General features: G+C 34.6%; 1 protein-coding gene across 4 annotated transcripts in view; it reads left to right on the top strand.

Annotated features, from left to right (window-relative positions):
- Window positions 1-3,266: 3,266 nt before the first annotated feature.
- The window catches only part of LOC134232004 (calcitonin gene-related peptide type 1 receptor-like), a 31,458-nt gene continuing 16,459 nt past the window's right edge, over window positions 3,267-18,265 (top strand). Inside the window, exon 1 of one of the 4 annotated variants that reach the window (XM_062713946.1) lies at window positions 3,267-3,372. The gene's annotated coding sequence lies outside the window, so the exon portion shown is untranslated. Of the gene's footprint in view, window positions 3,373-7,396; window positions 7,830-9,728; window positions 9,833-18,265 lie in introns of those variants that run through there. The other 3 variants (XM_062713948.1, XM_062713945.1, XM_062713947.1) reach the window with 3 other exon arrangements.

Below are 18,265 nucleotides of genomic sequence, written 5' to 3'. Positions count from 1 at the left end.
TCATATTTAACAAGGCCCGATCTAGTTGATCTGCGCACACGTTTTAACGCAGCGTCGACTCAGGCACGTCACAGTACCCTGGACTGCCGTCACAATTGAATACAATAACGTCACAATTAAAATGACGTCAAATTGCGCTAAAATATTTCTCGGATCTTGCTCTAAAAACTGCTTGTTGAAAGCTGGCTCATTATTGCTTTTTTATTACTTAATTTATAAACAACTTTGAAACATAATTTATTTTGAGGTATCAATTTCTTGGTACAGATTCATTAATTGTATCTTGTTTTATTTTAATTTGTGAGTTAGAAAAAATCCCACTACACCCAAAAGTAAACGATTTTAATCTTTCTCCTCGAACATTGAAGTGTTTATACTCACCATTTTTTTATTGAGCATAAAGAGAAAATTATGTCATAATGTAAGAATGATTTAATTTTTAGAAACTTATACAGTATTACAATCGTTTGTTGATGTCATGTAAAGTTAATCTATTCCAACTTATATAGTAGCTATAGTTGGATATAATACTAGCTATAGTTGGATAAAATAAGTCCTATTTTTGTGTTTTGATATGCCCCCTTTTCACTGCAATAAAGGCTACCTCCGATTTTCTTTTCATTTTTTAAAAGAGGGATGTAAATTGCATGAGATATTTAAAAATTAAAACATTTCATCATTTATTTTTTTTTAATTTGTCAATTCCTTTGCTTATTTAGGAGTTTTAGTATGTAATTGTATATAAAAACACGAAAAATGGTCCATATCTTGGAAGTACCCCATTTGACTACAATAAAGGCAAGGTAACAAAATTTCATTTTAATTTTTCTTAGCATAATACATACAAATTTATTTCCAAGAATCAAAATCTTTTATTATTCCGTTTTCGTAATATCCAACTAGATTGGGCCTCGTATCTTCTCACATGAAATACAATTGTGAAATATGAAAGCCCTAGCACCAAATGTTCAAAAGTTATGGCCAAGGATACGTTTCAGAAAAGTAGATCAAACGCCATGGTCAGGACCAAAGGGTCAAAGTTGCTGCTTTCTAAAGAAAGGTCTTGTCAGAAAAATTAAGTGTTTGGAGTATGAAAGCCCTAGTCTTAACCCTTCAAAAGTTATGGCCAAGGTTAAAGTTTTTCAAAAGTAGGTCAAGGTCTTAGTCAAAGGGTCAAATTTCTTGGAATCCAACAAAAGGTCTCAAGGATCAAATATGTGAAGTATGAAAGCCCTAGCCCTAACCCTTTTAAAGTTATGGTCAGTGTTTGTTTTATAAAAGTACATGTAGGTCAAACTCCAAGGTCAAGATCAAAGGGTCAAAGTTCTTGATAAGCAATGAAAGGTCTTCTCACAAGGATTACGGAAGTGAAGTATGAAAGCCTTATCCCTTGCCGTTCAAAAGTTATGGCTGAGGTTAAAGTATTTTAAAAGTATGTAAATCTCCAAGGTCAGAGGGTCAAAGTTGTTGGTATCCAATGAAAGGTCTTGTCACAAACAATATATAATTATATGAAGTATGATAGTCTTAGTATCTACTGTTTAAAAGTTATGGCCAAAGTAAAAATTTGGAGTTTTAGTGTAAAAAGGTTTCAATGCAAACTCCAAGGTCATGTCAAAAGGTCAAATTTGGTGGTTGGTGGTACGCAAAGAACGGTCTTGTCACACGGAATACACATTTTCAATATGAAAGTCACACCTTCACTAAATCAAAAGATATTGGCATTTAAAGTTTTTGCGGACAAACAGACAAACAGACAGATAGACTGACAGACGGACGGACACAACAAAAACTAAATACATGTGCCCCCAAATCTTCGATTACGGGGGCATAAAAATGTTGTTCGTTGATTTGTTGTTCACTTAATACATGTACATTATATGTGAAGTCTGCCAACAAAAGCAACGAAAATTATGTTCATTAACCAAAACAAAGATGGGTTTTTTTTTTGCAATTCTTTTATTACTCTTTAAGGTAACATAACCTCCATCCGTCCATCTTTCCATTTTTTATTCATTGTGAGGCCTTAGCTCTGACTCTTTGTTTGAATCTTGTCAATGCCTTTTCGGAAAGGCCGGGGGATCTGTCGCAGCCTATAACTAGGTGATCTCTGTTGACGATATATACATCATGTTTAATCATACTTATTCCCTCACATATTCCAGCCTATATAATCGTAAGTCGGACAGGCAGATGGTCAGCAGAGAGATCTACGGAAACGTTATGGCTGTTTCAGTGTTTCGTGGGTAACCTTGACCTCCAAGAATCTATTTCCGTGCAGTGATGTACATGTGAGATTTCTTTCAACATGAAGATTCTACCAGTCGGGTTTGCAAACGTTGAGGCCCCACAATGTTTTAATAAACATAGAAAATTTCAATATCAATGCTAAATTCTGTGTTTATGAAAAAATCAAATGAATTGTACAAATATGCTTTTAAACATTATTTGTTCAGTATGTATATGATCATAGTTTTCGACGTATCGTATATGCAGCAAGAGATTCATTTGAAAATGATATGGCAAATAAAACAACTCCTTTCAGGGTCTTGATATTTTACATGCAACTGCTTTGGGCTATGCTTTATTGTAACTGTCCATCCATCATATTAAAAATGTGCAGAAAATAAACTGATCTTTCGAATGGGGAAATTACATACTGTTGATACTCACGCTTTATTGTGGGGAGATGAAACATAATACGAGGTTGAAAATGAATACCTATTTTCCATTGTACATGCAAACGAGTATTATTTACTGCCATTGACATTAACTGTGTCAAACATCTTACGACCACTGCTACCGGTAACCTTGACTTTTTTCAAATGACCTTGGTTTAATAAATACACTGTATTATCTTTCGTATGACGTAGGGACTGGAACTTAGATTTCACCTGTTTTTTTTATATGTAATTTCATAAGTTAAACCTTTTCGTTCATTTCAGTACTATAAGCGTAGGAATTTTCGGGATGTGCATGTGAGAGTGTAGTCAGACCCGAAGCACTGTTAAGGACAGACGATATGAACAAACGCTTGTCAAAAAAGATACCTAGTCTAAGCTAGGTAAATTTGATCAACAGAAACATGAAACATTCTCAGAAATTAAATGTATATTATGTAAGAAGAGAGTCGTGGTAAAGTGATACAGTTATTTTGTCTCTGGCATTACAGATTTTTGTTATGACACTCTAAGCGTGATCTTTAGTCCGACAGATTAAGGTATGTCTTACATGTTAACACTAAGGTCTCATAAACACAAGTCTATACAAACATATCATAGTCCCCAGCTCGATCTATCGGTCTCCTTATCGGTTAGAAAACACCGGGGATTAATTTACAACGTCTTCACATCGATTGACAAGCTCGCTGGGGTAAGTAGACTTCGATAATGTGATTTAGGGCCAGGAGACAGAAATTTCTATCTATCAGATGACAATTAGACACTTAATAAATATTCCTTCAAATTCTAAAAGATGTCTGCTTAGAAGAAAGTGTTTTATAAATATAAAATGAGTATTAGATATTTTCTCTCATATCAGTTTTTATATTTCACTTTTCAATGTATCGTACAATTCATTTACCTACCTTTACCAACTTTATGTTTCAAAAGACTGAAAATAATAGACAGTTTTTAAAATATGATAATTTGTAATTTGCTACAAAATGCCTATTAATCTGAATTTTTTTGAAGAAGTTGGTTTAGATCGTGCAAACATGTATATTGTATCTGTGCTGTCCAGTGTTCTCTATCTGCATTATGTGACACGAGAATTTTTCTGTTTATATTTGGATTTATTTATTTATTTTTCTTTTTAACATGTTAACGTTATTTACTTTTCTGAACCCCTTTTTCTCTTTATTTCAAGTGCAATCTTTTCTTTCTTATTCAAATTCCTTGAATCTTTAAGACTCTGAGTTATAAGAAATATGTTTGATACTTACAATCAGCAACAACGCGTTAACGCGAAGTGACATCGAGCCATCACGAAATAACAACTAGCCCTTGTGTTGTGAATAAGGTGCCTGGTGTGTTGTCTTGTGTTGTGAACAAGGTGCCTGGTGTGTTGTCTTGTGTTGTGAACAAGGTGCTTTGTGTGTTGTCTTGTGTTGTGAACAAGGTGCCTGGTGTATTGTCTTGTGTTGTGAACAAGGTGCCTGGTGTGTTGCCTTGAGTTGTGAACAAGGTGCCTGGTGTATTGTCTTGTGTTGTGAACAAGGTGCCTTGTGTATTGTCTTGTGTTGTGAACAAGGTGCCTGATGTGTTGTCTTGTGTTGTGAACAAGGTGCCTGATGTGTTGTCTTGTGTTGTGAACAAGGTGCCTGGTGTGTTGTCTTGTGCTGTGAACAAGGTGCCTGATGTGTTGTCTTGTGTTGTGAACAAGGAGCCTGATGTGTTGTCTTGTGTTGTGAACAAGGTGCGTTGTGTGTTGTCTTGAGTTGTGAACAAGGTGCATTGTGTGTTGTCTTGTGTTGTTGAACAAGGTGCCCGGTGTGTTGTCTTGTGTTGTGAACAAGGTGCCTGATGTCTTGTCACTTCCAGCAGATGTCGCATGCAGTCGTGTTTAGATTTCCCACACGGAGGTCTTGCTGTAGAGTGATTCCTCTCTAGGAAGTTATAGAACTCTAGAGCCATTCTTTCCCCCAAAGTATCGAGAGTAAGTCTACCCGTGCAAGGAGGACCCCTGACTCTCCCTGTAAGATTTGTTAGAGAGTAATCTTTTGGGAATGACCCAATCTAAAGCCATGTTTCTCCGTCTTGCTCCAGAATAAAGCAACTCCCTCCTCTAGCAAGGTAAATTCTAAAGTTAACTTACTGAAAAGGAAAAGGATGAAACATTTAATAGTAACTTATATATAATACTAGTGCTCATACTGAATAACTTTGATTTATTAAAGTATAAGACTGATGAGTACGGTTTAAATGATCTAAGCCGACGAAGCAATTCTATTAAATTTCTTTGCAAGAATTCAAATATTTTACGATATCAGTCTTAAAACGAAAGTGTTACACGAAAAAACAAAAGCTATGTACAGTATTGTCAGACAGACGGACAGCTAGTGATGAATTAGGTTTTCCCGCAAGAATGTGGGGCCCTAGGGTGATACTTATCCAGAGGTGGGTCTCTTGCTCTAGAGTCATAAATCCCCGGGGGTGTCGGGGGGGGGGGGTCTCAATCTTATGTCTGACTATTACTACACATCATAGATCTGATCTACAGAGATTATTTAAGTATCGGAGTATTGAATGATTAAACTCACAGAGAGCAGCATCCCCCGAAGGGATGTTGAACTATAATTACGGCACTTCCTGGTTTGTTGATATCTAGAAATAGATTTGACATATAGAAAAAAATAATGAAAATATTAATAGTTTCTGTAGGAGATAAAGTCTCAAACAGAGACAAAACCAATTCATATATATCAGAAAGAAGGAACAACGATGTCATATAGAAAATACTTTTTTGATCTATATGTAAGGTAACTTTTTCGTCATGCTTCCTTACAATTTGAAAATCTGTTAATTTGCATTTCAAAACCGTTGAACCAGTTTTCAATGCCTTTTCCACTGGCGGATTTAGAGGGAGGCCCAAGGGTTGATAAAATCAATCTTCTTCATTTAAAAAAAAAGATGTGCTTGTGGAACACAGATGTCCCCGTATGGCAGCTTATGACGGGGGTCGAATTTTCTCAATTGCAAGTTAAAGTCCAAGGTCAAAGTCAAAAGGTGAAAATTGTTGGTACCCCTTGGAGGGTCTTCTAACAAGGAATTCACAAGCCCTAGTAATAAGGGTTCAAAGGTTATAGTCAAGGTTTAAGTTTTTCAAAAGTAAGTCAAACTCCAAAGCCAAGGTCAAATTTGTTGGTACATGCATGTATCCAAAGGAAGGTCTTGCCACAAGAAATACACCTGTGAAATATAAAAGCCCTGGTCCTAACGGTTTTAAAGTTATTGTCAGGGCTAAAGTGGGCCAAACTCTAAGGTCAAGTTCAAATGTCAAATAATTTTATAACCAGTGAAAGGTCTTGTCGCAGTGAATACACATGTGTTGTATGAAAGGCCTTGCCCCATTTACCGGTATTCAAAAGTTATATATGACTATGGTTAAAGTTTTAAAGTGTGTCAAACTCCAAGGTCAAGGTCATAAGGCTAATTCGGAGGTACCAAAAGAAAGGTTTTGTCACAAGGAAGATATATATATACCTGTTAAATATGAAAGCTCTAGCCCCACGTACTCAAAAGTTATGGACAGGGTTAAAGTTTTTGCGGACAAACAGACAAACAGACAGACGGACGGACAGGGCAAAAGCTATATACCCCCGAAAGTTCGATAACGGGTGCTTAAACAGTGAAATGCATATATTTGTTGTAATTAGCGTTATGAAATTTCGATCTCAAAAGAACAGGAGCCGGAAAAATAAAAATAAAATTACTAATCGGATAAATCCTTTCTCTGTCTGGCCTGGATAAACCTTAAAAAACAACACCTAAGGTTTCTTCGAAAATCTTTTTCCTTTGACATCAAGATATCCACCTGTTCAGGGGATACACAGTTCTCTAAAGGATTCATTGGGCCTAACCTTCATGGTCTGAGAAATCTTCGGTATATGCGTGATGGGCTTCGAACTCGATTAACGGAAAATATGAATTTGTGCGTAAATCTCTTTACATACCAAGAACACTCCCCCCCCCCTCCCGGAAAATTTTTGCAGTTCATTTCAGCACAGCCAGTAACATGCATTTGCATTACATGTTTCAATAGTTATGTTTCCTTTATACGTTTGAAAAAAGAAATCGGTAAAATTCCTAATAAAAAGTTGTGGTTTTTCTATCTTTTGACCTAACTAACGATTGCATAAAAGAAAAACTCTTAGAATTATTACATCAGCGATCACTCGAATTTTCAAGTATGTATGCCAGGAATTTGAAGAATTAAAATTACTTATTACATTGTACGGCCTATGTATAAAAGCTTCATAATTGTACATAGGGACATCTGATATAGTTTTATATTAAAGCAAAATTGACTAAGGTGATGAATATACCTGTATGTATCATGAGAAAAATATAAAATGCATTAAATCTAAATAATAAAATCTGGAATCTGAGTTCTAATTCAGCTCGTCTTATAACATTTATTTAAATTATTTTTTTGTGTGTGTCATTAAAAATAGAAGTTGACTATGCTAAAACTTTTGTGACACACTCGTCAAAATATTCATGCATACTGCGATTGAGGTTTTTTAATGACGAAACAGATATCTCATTTAAAATAGGAATTAGATCATTGATGAAAAAAGGAACTTTTGCCTGCTGGAATAATCAATCAATAAAATTCGACAACTGTGGTCTCTGAAGGCAGGATAGAAACAATGCGTCTGAATTATGCAAGACAATTTAATTTAGGATTAGAGGAAACGTCTGTGTTTTATTTGCGAGTATAAATAAACAATGACATATCGTTTTATTAAATGACACACGCGCGATTTTGATACTACAATTCAGTGAATAGTGTATACCTGAAATCTCATTTTAAAACTGTACTGTAACACGTTGAGCTGCTTTTGACATCAGAATGACCCGGGCCGAAAAATGAAACTGTTGGTTTGATTAGATAAAGTGGGTGTATCGGTCAGAAGTGTATTCAGTTTGCTAACACTGGGATAAGTTGTAATTGTTAAAGTAATTAACCTACAAGAAATGATTCCACGCGAACTATGGACATAACTCAACACACAAAAGGAACTTTATGACTAACACATGGGGACTTCTTGATTTCGTTACTTCACGTTGAAAATAAAACTTGGAATTTAATTCATTAGAATTCAGGTAAGTAAATAAATGTTATAGACTCATACAGATTGGTATTTTTTATGAGAATGCTAAACTTCGACGTTACCGTTCATGTTATGTAAATAAATTTTATAGTTTATGACTGTCGCCACACAAGCGAGGTCAAGTGTATTATAAAGGAAGAATTTATAAATAAAACTACACTCTTAAACGTCGCTGATTTTTAGAAACCACAATTTTTTTGTTACTTGGAAGCACATTTTTAAATGCACTTTGAAGTGTTTTTAAAGGGCAGTTGTACAGAACATAATCTAATACATCCAAGTTTTCCATATAACCCAAATGAATTAATATATATTCAGTATAAGACTAGAAGATGCACATTTATTGCTGTTTGTGTGTCTGTCCGTATACATAAGCTGTCATGTATGCAAAGAAATATTACTTCGTCTTCTCAGCAATGTTTATGAACATAGTCTTTTTACATGCACTAAGTACTGACACCATTTTTCTACAAAGATCATTCAAAATCTCTATTAAAGCAACTATGTGATTTTTTATGTCAGTTGGTGTTAATTATGATTTTGAAATGTGGATAGAAGGCTGCAACTTTGTTTGTGACATGCCTCTTGAGAGTGACCCCCCACCCCCTCAAAGAAAAACGCTCTTCTTAGCCTAAATTAAAGGTAGTGTTGCAACTAGATCTGTTTGTGAAGCTTTTTAACTGAAAATACATACATGTATACCTCTGTAATTTCCTGTTAAATAGGGTGTGTTTGTTATTTTTTTGATATAGTATTTATGTGTTAAAACATGATTAAGCATTATTTAGTTTGCTTGTGACAGTTTGTAGTGCGAGAACTCTATGTCTGTCAGTATTGAACTTCGTAGTTGTCTTGCTTCCTTTTATTTATTTATATTTATATCGTAAGTCCCTTTTTTAAGTCTAAAATTAAACTAAAAAATATTCAGAGATAAGAGTATAAAATTAAAGGAAATAACAGTCTGATTAAAATCAAACCTTCACTAGCTCCTTTTTATTTTTTTTCACGCGACAAACAAAATAAAAAGGAGCTAGTAAAGGTTTGATTTTAATGAGACTGAGGAAATAACAGTTGCAAAACAAAGTCCATGTGGTACTGATGAAGAAAAAACAAATTCCAGACTGCCTGGACGTAGGCGTTCTACGTGAGAGTATATAAACAGATTTACATGTCTCTGTCAGGGTCTTAACAAAGACACTTAACAAGGCCTAGATAAACGTGAGTATTATATGTATAGTACAACTACACAGGGACTCAACAGCTACAAACTTACAAATAAAACAAAACTGTTAAGGAAATGAAGTCTGCAGACATATGTACTATATGTACAAAAGCTACATACGAGATGCAATCTTAGTACATATATTATGCAATCAGGAAGGGATTTAACTAATCAAATAAAAGTATCACTATATTCACAATTAGTGTTTTGAATTCATTGAGACTTCTTCTTATAGAAGATACTAAGTAAAATTGATTCAAATTAGTTATTTCACCTATTTACCTAACTTCATATGTGATTCCTTTTATCTGACATTTCTCTGTTATTCATTTCTGGGAGAAAGTTTACGCCACAAGGAAGTTTTTCAGAGATTTGAACATAAACACGATAAAAGATAAGTATGTCTGATTTTGGATACAAATTGGTATATTCGCGCAGATTAACTGAGTACGTATTGAACTAAGAGATGGGGAGTATGGTGAATTCCTTATACAACCTGTAAAGTACATTTACAATCCTAAAAAAAATTGGCTTACTTTTGAAATCTCCATTTGTTAGTGAGGTTCACAGCAGACATGAATAAATGATTGTAATTGCTGGCGGTTTTAAATTTTCACATTTCTAATTGACACAAAATGCACGATCTGTGAAAGAACATATGTTTCGGCGTGTTGAAGTGAGATGTTTGGTCATTTTTAAAGACGGATTACTTGAAATACAAAACTAATTGTGTCTTAGATTGATCGTGATTTCATGTCCAGGAGAAATATCAGGTATGTTCTTTCAGTGTCAAGAAATAACGAGTTCAGGGGCTCAGTTAACAGTCTGTCACAGGAAACTGCTATATAATATTTTCTCTGTGTATAGCTGCATATACGCTTTGATCTGAGAAAAAAACCAACATATACTTGTTTCCACTTTTTGCTTAATGAGGGTCTTGCTCTCAGGTGTAAATTTGCTCGAATATTTAAAAAAATATCAAAATTAATATTTCAGTATAAATTATCAAATTTCTGCCTAAAAAAGCGGTCGCATTCAGGTTGATGTATTCTATTAAATAATCTTTGTTATGCCCCCGTAAACGAAGGGGTATACAGTTTTTGCCATGCCCGTCCGTCTGTCTGTCTGTCCGTAAAAACTTTAACCTTGCCCATAACTTTTGAGTGGGTGGGGCTACGCCTTTCGTATTTCACAGGAGGATTTCTTGTAACAAGACCTATCTTTGGGTACCACCAAATTTGACCTCTTGACCTTGGTGTTTGACCTACTTTTACCAAAAAACACACTTTTACTTTGGCCATAACTTTTAAACGGTTGGTGCTAGGACTTGCATACTTCTCGTATGTATTTTGTGTGACAAGACTTTCATTGAGTTCCAACAACTTTGACCCTTTGACATTGACGTAGGAGTTTGGCCTACTATAAAAAACAAGAGGCCCATGGGCCACATCGCTCACCTGATCACCAAGGGTAGGACTAGTATAAAATGGCTTTTTATTGTAAAGTTTAAATCCAAAAGTAGTCCCATGACCAATCATGGATTTGCTATTTTTTTAGAAAATGATTGAGAAGAAGATTTTTAAAGAATTTTCCTATAAATTTCTATGTAAAACTTTGGTCGGCCATTTTGGCCCCGCCCTACCCCCGGGGGTCATGATTTGAACAAACTTGAATCTACACTACCTGAGCATGCTTCCATATAAATATGATGAATTATGGCTTTGTCATTCTTGAGAAGAAGATTTTTAAAGAATTTTCCTATATATCTCTATGTAAAACCTTGGTCGGCCATTTTGGCCCCGCCCTACCCCCGGGGGTCATGATTTGAACAAACTTGAATCTACACTACCTGAGCATGTTTCCATATAGATATGATGAATTATGGCTTTGTCATTCTTGAGAAGAAGATTTTTTAAGAATTTTCCTATATATTTCTATGTAAAACATTGGTCGGCCATTTTGGCCCTGCCCTACCCCCGGGGTCATGATTTGAACAAACTTGAATCTACACTACCTGAGCATGCTTCCATATAAATATGATGAATTATGGCTTTGTCATTCTTGAGAAGAAGATTTTTAAAGAATTTTCCTATATATTTCTATGTAAAACTTTGGTCGGCCATTTTGGCCCCGCCCTACCCCCGGGGGTCATGATTTGAATAAACTTGAATCTACACTACCTGAGCATGCTTCCATATAAATATGATGAATTATGGCTTTGTTATTCTTGAGAAGAAGATTTTTAAAGAATTTTCCTATATATTTCTATGTAAAACTTTGATCGGCCATTTTGGCCCCGCCCTACCCCCGGGGGTCATGATTTGAACAAATTTGAAGCTACACTACCTGAGCATATTTTCATATAAATATGATGAATTATGGCTTTGTCATTCTTGAGAAGAAGATTTTTAAAGAATTTTCCTATATATTTCTATGTAAAACTTTGGTCGGCCATTTTGGCCCCGCCCTACCCCCGGGGGTCATGATTTGAACAAACTTGAAGCTACACTACCTGAGCATGCTTCCATATATATATGATGAATTATGGCTTTGTCATTCTTGAGAAGAAGATTTTTAAAGTATTTTCCTATATATTTCTATGTAAAACTTTGGTCGGCCATTTTGGCCCCGCTCTACCCCCGGGGGTCATGATTTGAACAAACTTGAATCTACACTACCTGCACATGCTTCCATATAAATATGATGAATAATGGCTTTGTCATTCTTGAGAAGAAGATTTTTAAAGAATTTTCCTATATATTTCTATGTAAAACATTGGTCGGCCATTTTGGCCCCGCCCTACCCCGGTGGTCATGATTTGAACTTGGATCCACAATACCTGAGGATGCTTCCAAATAAAAATGACCAATTATGTCTTTGCTATTCTTGGGAAGATTTTTAAAGAATTTTCCTATATATTTCTATGTAAAAGTTTGGTTGGCCATTTTGGACCCGTCCTACCCCCAGGGGTCATGACTTGAACAAACTTGAATCTACACTACCTGAGCATGTTTCCATATAAATATGATGAATTATGGCTTTGTCATTCTTGAGAAGAAGATTTTTAAAGAATTTTCCTATATATTTCTATGTAATACTTTGGTCGGCCATTTTGGCCCCGCCCTACCCCCAGGGGTCATGACTTGAACAAACCTGAATCTACACTACCTGAGCATGTTTCCATATAAATATGATGAATTATGGCTTTGTCATTCTTGAGAAGAAGATTTTTAAAGAATTTTCCTATATATTTCTATGTAATACTTTGGTCGGCCATTTTGGCCCCGCCCTTACCCGGGGGGTCATGATTTGAACAAACTTGAATCTACACTACATGAGCATGCTCCCATATAAATATGATGAATTATGGCTTTGTCATTCTTGAGAAGAAGATTTTTAAAGAATTTTCCTATATATTTCTATGTAAAACTTTGGTCGGCCATTTTGGCCCCGCCCTACCCCCGGGGGTCATGATTTGAACAAACTTGAATCTACACTACCTGAGGATGTTTCCCCATAAGTTTCATCTTTCCTGGCACAGTGGTTCTTGAGAAGAAGATTTTTAAAATATACCACTAAATTTTCATTAATTCCCAATTATCTCCCCTTGAATAAGGGCGTGGCCCTTCATTTGAACAAACTTGAATCTCCTTCACCCAAGGATACTTTGTGGCAAGTTTGGTTGAAATTGGCCCAGCGGTTCTTGAGAAGAAGTCGAAAATGTGAAAAGTTTACAGACAGACAGACGGACAGACAGACAGACAGACGGACAGACGGACGCCGGACAAAATGTGATCAGAAAAGCTCACTTGAGCCTTCGGCTCAGGTGAGCTAAAAACTTTAACCATGGCCATAACTTTTGAACTTTATATTTCACAATGGTATTTCTTGTGAGAAGGCCTTACTTTGGGTATCAACATGTTTGATTTGCATTTGAGAAAGTTTAACCTTCGCTCTGTTGCCATACGGGGACATCAGTGTTTTACAAACACTTCTTGTTCTCTGACTCTCTGATGGAGCTTGATATTCAATTTAATTGAATATTAATCAGTTGATCAATTGCAACACTTACCTTTATGCAAGTTAAATTGTTACGATACTTCATTAAATCAGCCCTTTATCAAGGCTCTAGACCTTAATAAGCTGCTTATTTTTTTAAATTATTAAAACAAAAGGAATTTCAATAAAATTTAGGCTAGTCCAGTTTTATTGAAAACTTTGGATCCCTTATGCCCCATCCTAAGTTTTGCAATACATGTTTGTTGTTCTAAGGAAAAGGAAATCAATATTTTGTAAAATAACCCGTCCGTAGTATATAATTTAGGTCTATCTACATGGGGCATCTATCTTCACCTCAGGATTTTAATTTTTAAATATGATTTTGCTAGGGTTGAGCTCTTCAACTTAATATATCTATTCTATATTGACGGGAACTTTTTCTCTTTTCTGGAAATAATTATCTTTTAGAATTTATATTACGACAACCAAATCTTCAAAAGAGGTTTTCTGATAACCTCTTATCATGGAATGTTTGACAAGTCCATCTGCTAATTGTACCCCGTTTTCTTTGTCTGTCAGTTTGTAGTTCTGTCCGTCTGTCACAAAAAGCTTTAACCAAATTTTCTCGCTTTACAGTACACTATGATTTTTGATCTCGTGACATTGATCTTGAAGTTTGATCTACTTTTTAAAAATGTTAATTTTTCTTATAACTTTTGATTAAGAAAAGATAGGTCTTTCATATTTGAACTGTGCATTACCTGTGAATAGATATTTCTTAGCATGCTATGATTTCTGACCCCTTGACCTTGATCTTAACGATTGACTTAATTAAAAAAAAATAAATTTGGTGATTAGTTCTAAATGACATATGATAAGGCGTTCATAATTGACACAAATTTGCCAAAAATAATGAAATCTCAACCACAAAGACACCGAAAGTAGAGTTTATTTCTTAAAGTTTAACTGATATGCCAGAGCATTTCCTCTCCACGAACATTTTTACACCGAAATAAGTGTTAGGGCTTCATACTTCATATATGTAATCCTTATGACAAGACTTTCCATTGGTTACCAACAACTTTGACCCCTTGACCTTGGAGTTTGACCTACTTTTAAAAAACTTTAACCTTGGCCTTAACTTTTGAACGGTTTGGGCAAGGGCTTTCATGCTTCACCTATGTAATACTTGTGGCAAGACCTTTCATTAAAAACTAACAACTTTGACCCTTTAACCTTGGAGTTTGACCTACTTTTCAAAAACTTATCCTTGACCATAACTTTTGACAAGGTGGTGCTAGTGCTTTCAGATTTCACAATCGTATTTCTTGTGGGATGGTCCTACTTTGGGTACCAATATATTTAATTTGCATTTAAGAAAAGTTCAATCTTCGCTATTTTACCATACGGGATCATCAGTGTTTCACTTCCTTATAACTTTTGATTGAGAAGAGAAAGGGCTTTCATATTTGACATGTACATTACCTGTGACAAGATTTGACACAATATGTCATAAAAAATGACATCCCACCCACAAAGACACCGAAAGCGGGGGACCACAATTCTTTGAATTCGCTTGTTTCTTCAAGTTTTTCAAATGAAGTTGCAAACATTTATGAGCCTGTACAAAAGAGATATCAGTTTGACTTAGGTCACCGACATCATCGACCTATGTGTTCTGAGATTTATTCAGAATCTCTCTCTCTCTCTCTCTCTTTCTGCCACCCACACCCATATATCAGAATTTTATCAACGCTTTTCTTTCCAGAACATGGTTGCTTTGAATGTTTTGTGAGATTGATTTCAATATCATGTTCAACGAGCAAACAAAGGGATTAAAAGCAAACAGATGTTTTAACCCAAGGCGAATGAGTTCAGTTTTGGTTTATTTAATTCAGACAGACAACAATCTAAAAATAATGAACAATTTCTTAAAGCAGAATAAAACACTTGCATGTGGAGTTTTACATTTCAATGTTGCACGCAGATGACATATCTATACATAATTTGATCACGTCTTCAGAAACAATCCTTGAAACATCTTGCATTTCCGTATGATAAAATCAAATTATTCAAATTTCGAATTATATTTATTAGCTGTTCAGAATACCCTTATGACTTCACAATTCGTGATATGTCATCATTAACCTCTAACTGTATGGAACGACAAATCTATTGTATAATAAATCCCAAATCTTATGGATCGGTTTTCACCATCATCAAGGTATATAATCTCATTCCTATAAACTTGTATTAATTAGCAGTTATAAATAAGCCCTTATATAAGTTCATTTGGCTAATGAATATCACATGCAAAGACATAATAAATAAAAAATTATTTTTATTGTTTTCTTAGACAATTGTAATCCTTAGACCTCGATACAATATTCATGTATTCAGGTTTAATAAATGGCACCTTGACCTTATACTACCATGAACTTTTACTTGGAGAAGTGTTAAAAACACTTTATACGTTGCAAATTAGAAGATTGTATCAATTTTCACAATACTTGACATTAAACTTAAAAAAAAACTATTTAAAACTAGATGTGTTTATGAAACACTGATGCCCCCGTATGGCAACATAGCGAAGGTTAAGCTTTTCTCACATGCAGATCAAATGTGTTGGTACCTAAAGTAAGGCCTTTTCACAAGAAATACAAATGTGAAATATAAAACTCTAGCACCACCTGTTCAAAGGTCATGACCAAGGTCAACGTTTTTAAATGTGGTACACAAGTTATGTATTACAGAGAAACAGACAGACGGACACGACAAAACCTATATATCCCCGAAACTTCGTTTTCGGGGGCATAAAAACTGGACCTACTGTACATGTCTTTGATGAAATAAATAAATTCAGCCAATTTCGCATGTGATTTAACAATTATCATCATTAAGAAGTTCTTCTCTAAATATTTGTTCATACTTAGAAAATAATTTGACCGTGATTTTTGTGATATTTCTGGCAAACAAAAATTTCACATGAGAACATTTTTGTAAGTACATCTTAATAAAATAGTTCTCAAAATAATCACATAACGACATAGAACTGGCAATATAGCTCGTAAACATTACTCACGCACAATTTCTAATTCATTTCATCCTCCATTGACATATTATAAAGAAACTCAATGTGAGTTCAGGCTCTATATTTCCATTACATTCAAAGTCTTCACCAGCCATTAGTCTTCCAGATAATTATTTATTGCGTTTATGATTACTGCACAAAGAGGCGAGTTAAATTATCTTGTTTGTGTTTTAAAAAAAGATCTAAGCAACAAGAAAGATCCTTACGTAAACCAAAGAAAAAATCCTTATCAAATTATATCAATTAATCATCACTGAAGTTGGCAAGCGAGCCTTAAAGAAATGACATATTTTTATTGCTTTCGTAAAAAAGAAAAAAAATTAGACAAAATGATTTGGGTCAAACGTACCCTTCTGACTAGCTGTTTGTTTGTTCTTCATGTTTGACGTATGTATGAACATCTTCAAATGATGAATAAAAGTGAATTTAAAGAGAGAAACAGTTGTCATTGTAATTGAAGTCGGTTGCTCCCTCTCTTTGTAATATCATTTTAGAAAAATTAAATTTTTATACACACCAAATATAAATTTCAAAACATAAATCTTGCTGATTAGAGTGCTGAAACTGATACGTAAATGATTTATTAGAAGTTATTCCTTACTAATGGTAAGATTTGCCGGAAATGCCGACGTGATTACGAAAATATCTCTAGTTTCTGTGATTTACGAAACTATCGTTTGTGTGAAATCTGGGGATATGTTGTAGAGAAGATTAAGGACATGCAGTCGTTTTACTAAAAGCTTCTACACGCAAGGCGCTATTTTCTTTGCTTCGAGTCCATATCAATAACTGGGGTTTGTTTTATCTTCCGAGTTATCAAATTAAAATATAAAACTAGATTATTTTAGTAATACATTGCATTTGAATGAATAAGAGGATTAAATGGAATATTGAAGTCACGCACATGCATTAACCTGTCCAATACATAATCACGAAATCTTATTCATAAAACAGACAAAAATAAAAAAATTTAATGCAAGTGTTCTGTCATTTGAAATTCTAATCAACCCACGTTCCTCTTGCCTGTTATCCCCCTTTTCACCCCGCCCCCCGTTATCCACACATATCTCTAGTCCCGCCCCTTATCTTCTCCACATGATCCCCTCCTTTTATCCTTAACTTTTTCTAACCCCACCTCTCCCTTCTAGTTTTATTTCTAATTATAAATCTATGAGTCTTCTTTTTTTAAACTGAAATTAGAAAAATACTTTTGTAAAATTTGAAAATGGCGGACAGTGGTCATTTTCTTATCCATTGAAATAAATCGTAAACTGCTATAAATGATTCCCTGGAAACACTCTAGGTGGGTCAGATGCCTACGAGCAGTAAGCATCCCTTGGTGACTGGTCACGACCACCTTGGACCATACGTATTAATCAGGGATTCGGAGTTCTTCGTAGTCAAAGAAACAAGATAAGAAATTGTACACTGTATCAAATTAAACAAGTCAAACAAAATAGGATCTACCGATAAATCATATTTACGAACGTGGTCATTAAAACAACAAAGATTTTGGCCAAAAAAAAAACTTTAATTGGGGTTGTCGAAATCTTTGTAACTTCAAGTAATTTGTTAATAGTTTTCCTTGATTAAAAAATCTGAGCGAACATAGAGTATGAGCACGCTCTTGTGTATCAAAAAGTCGCGAGATTTTAAAATTACAGCAATTAATGTATTTAACAAAACGTTAATTTCCATTCTTTGTGCAAAAAAATACTGCTGAAAATTAAAGAAGAAAAAATATAGTCATTTAGTCACTACGAATTTGCAGCCAATTTCAAATTTATGAATGCTCGTAATTTTATTTGAGGAAAAAATGAAAACATCGCGTCAATAAAAATATCTTGTCATTCAAAAATCATATTCATCTATTGGTTCCAAAATTCTGAGAAGAGTACAAACAATTTCAATTTATAGGTCATAAGACCCGATATCATTCATATATCTGGCAAATCTCGTCTGAAACCAGCGATTTCCCAGGACGTCCAATGTACTTTCTCTGAATGAAATATTTTCTATTTTTGTTTTGAAGAAATTTATCAGAAGCCTCTATCTTGGCGATAAGGCAAACCGCTTTATATCGAAGTCGCCGTACCAGTCAAGTCGTATGTTTTAC

Source organism: Saccostrea cucullata, unplaced genomic scaffold, assembly GCF_032062105.1.
Source record: "Saccostrea cucullata isolate Sc308-1 unplaced genomic scaffold, CSIRO_AGI_Scuc_v1 ctg148, whole genome shotgun sequence".
Taxonomy (NCBI): domain Eukaryota; kingdom Metazoa; phylum Mollusca; class Bivalvia; order Ostreida; family Ostreidae; genus Saccostrea; species Saccostrea cuccullata.
Note: the sequence above shows the minus strand (reverse complement) of the source record. Positions and strands in the feature narration are given on the sequence as shown.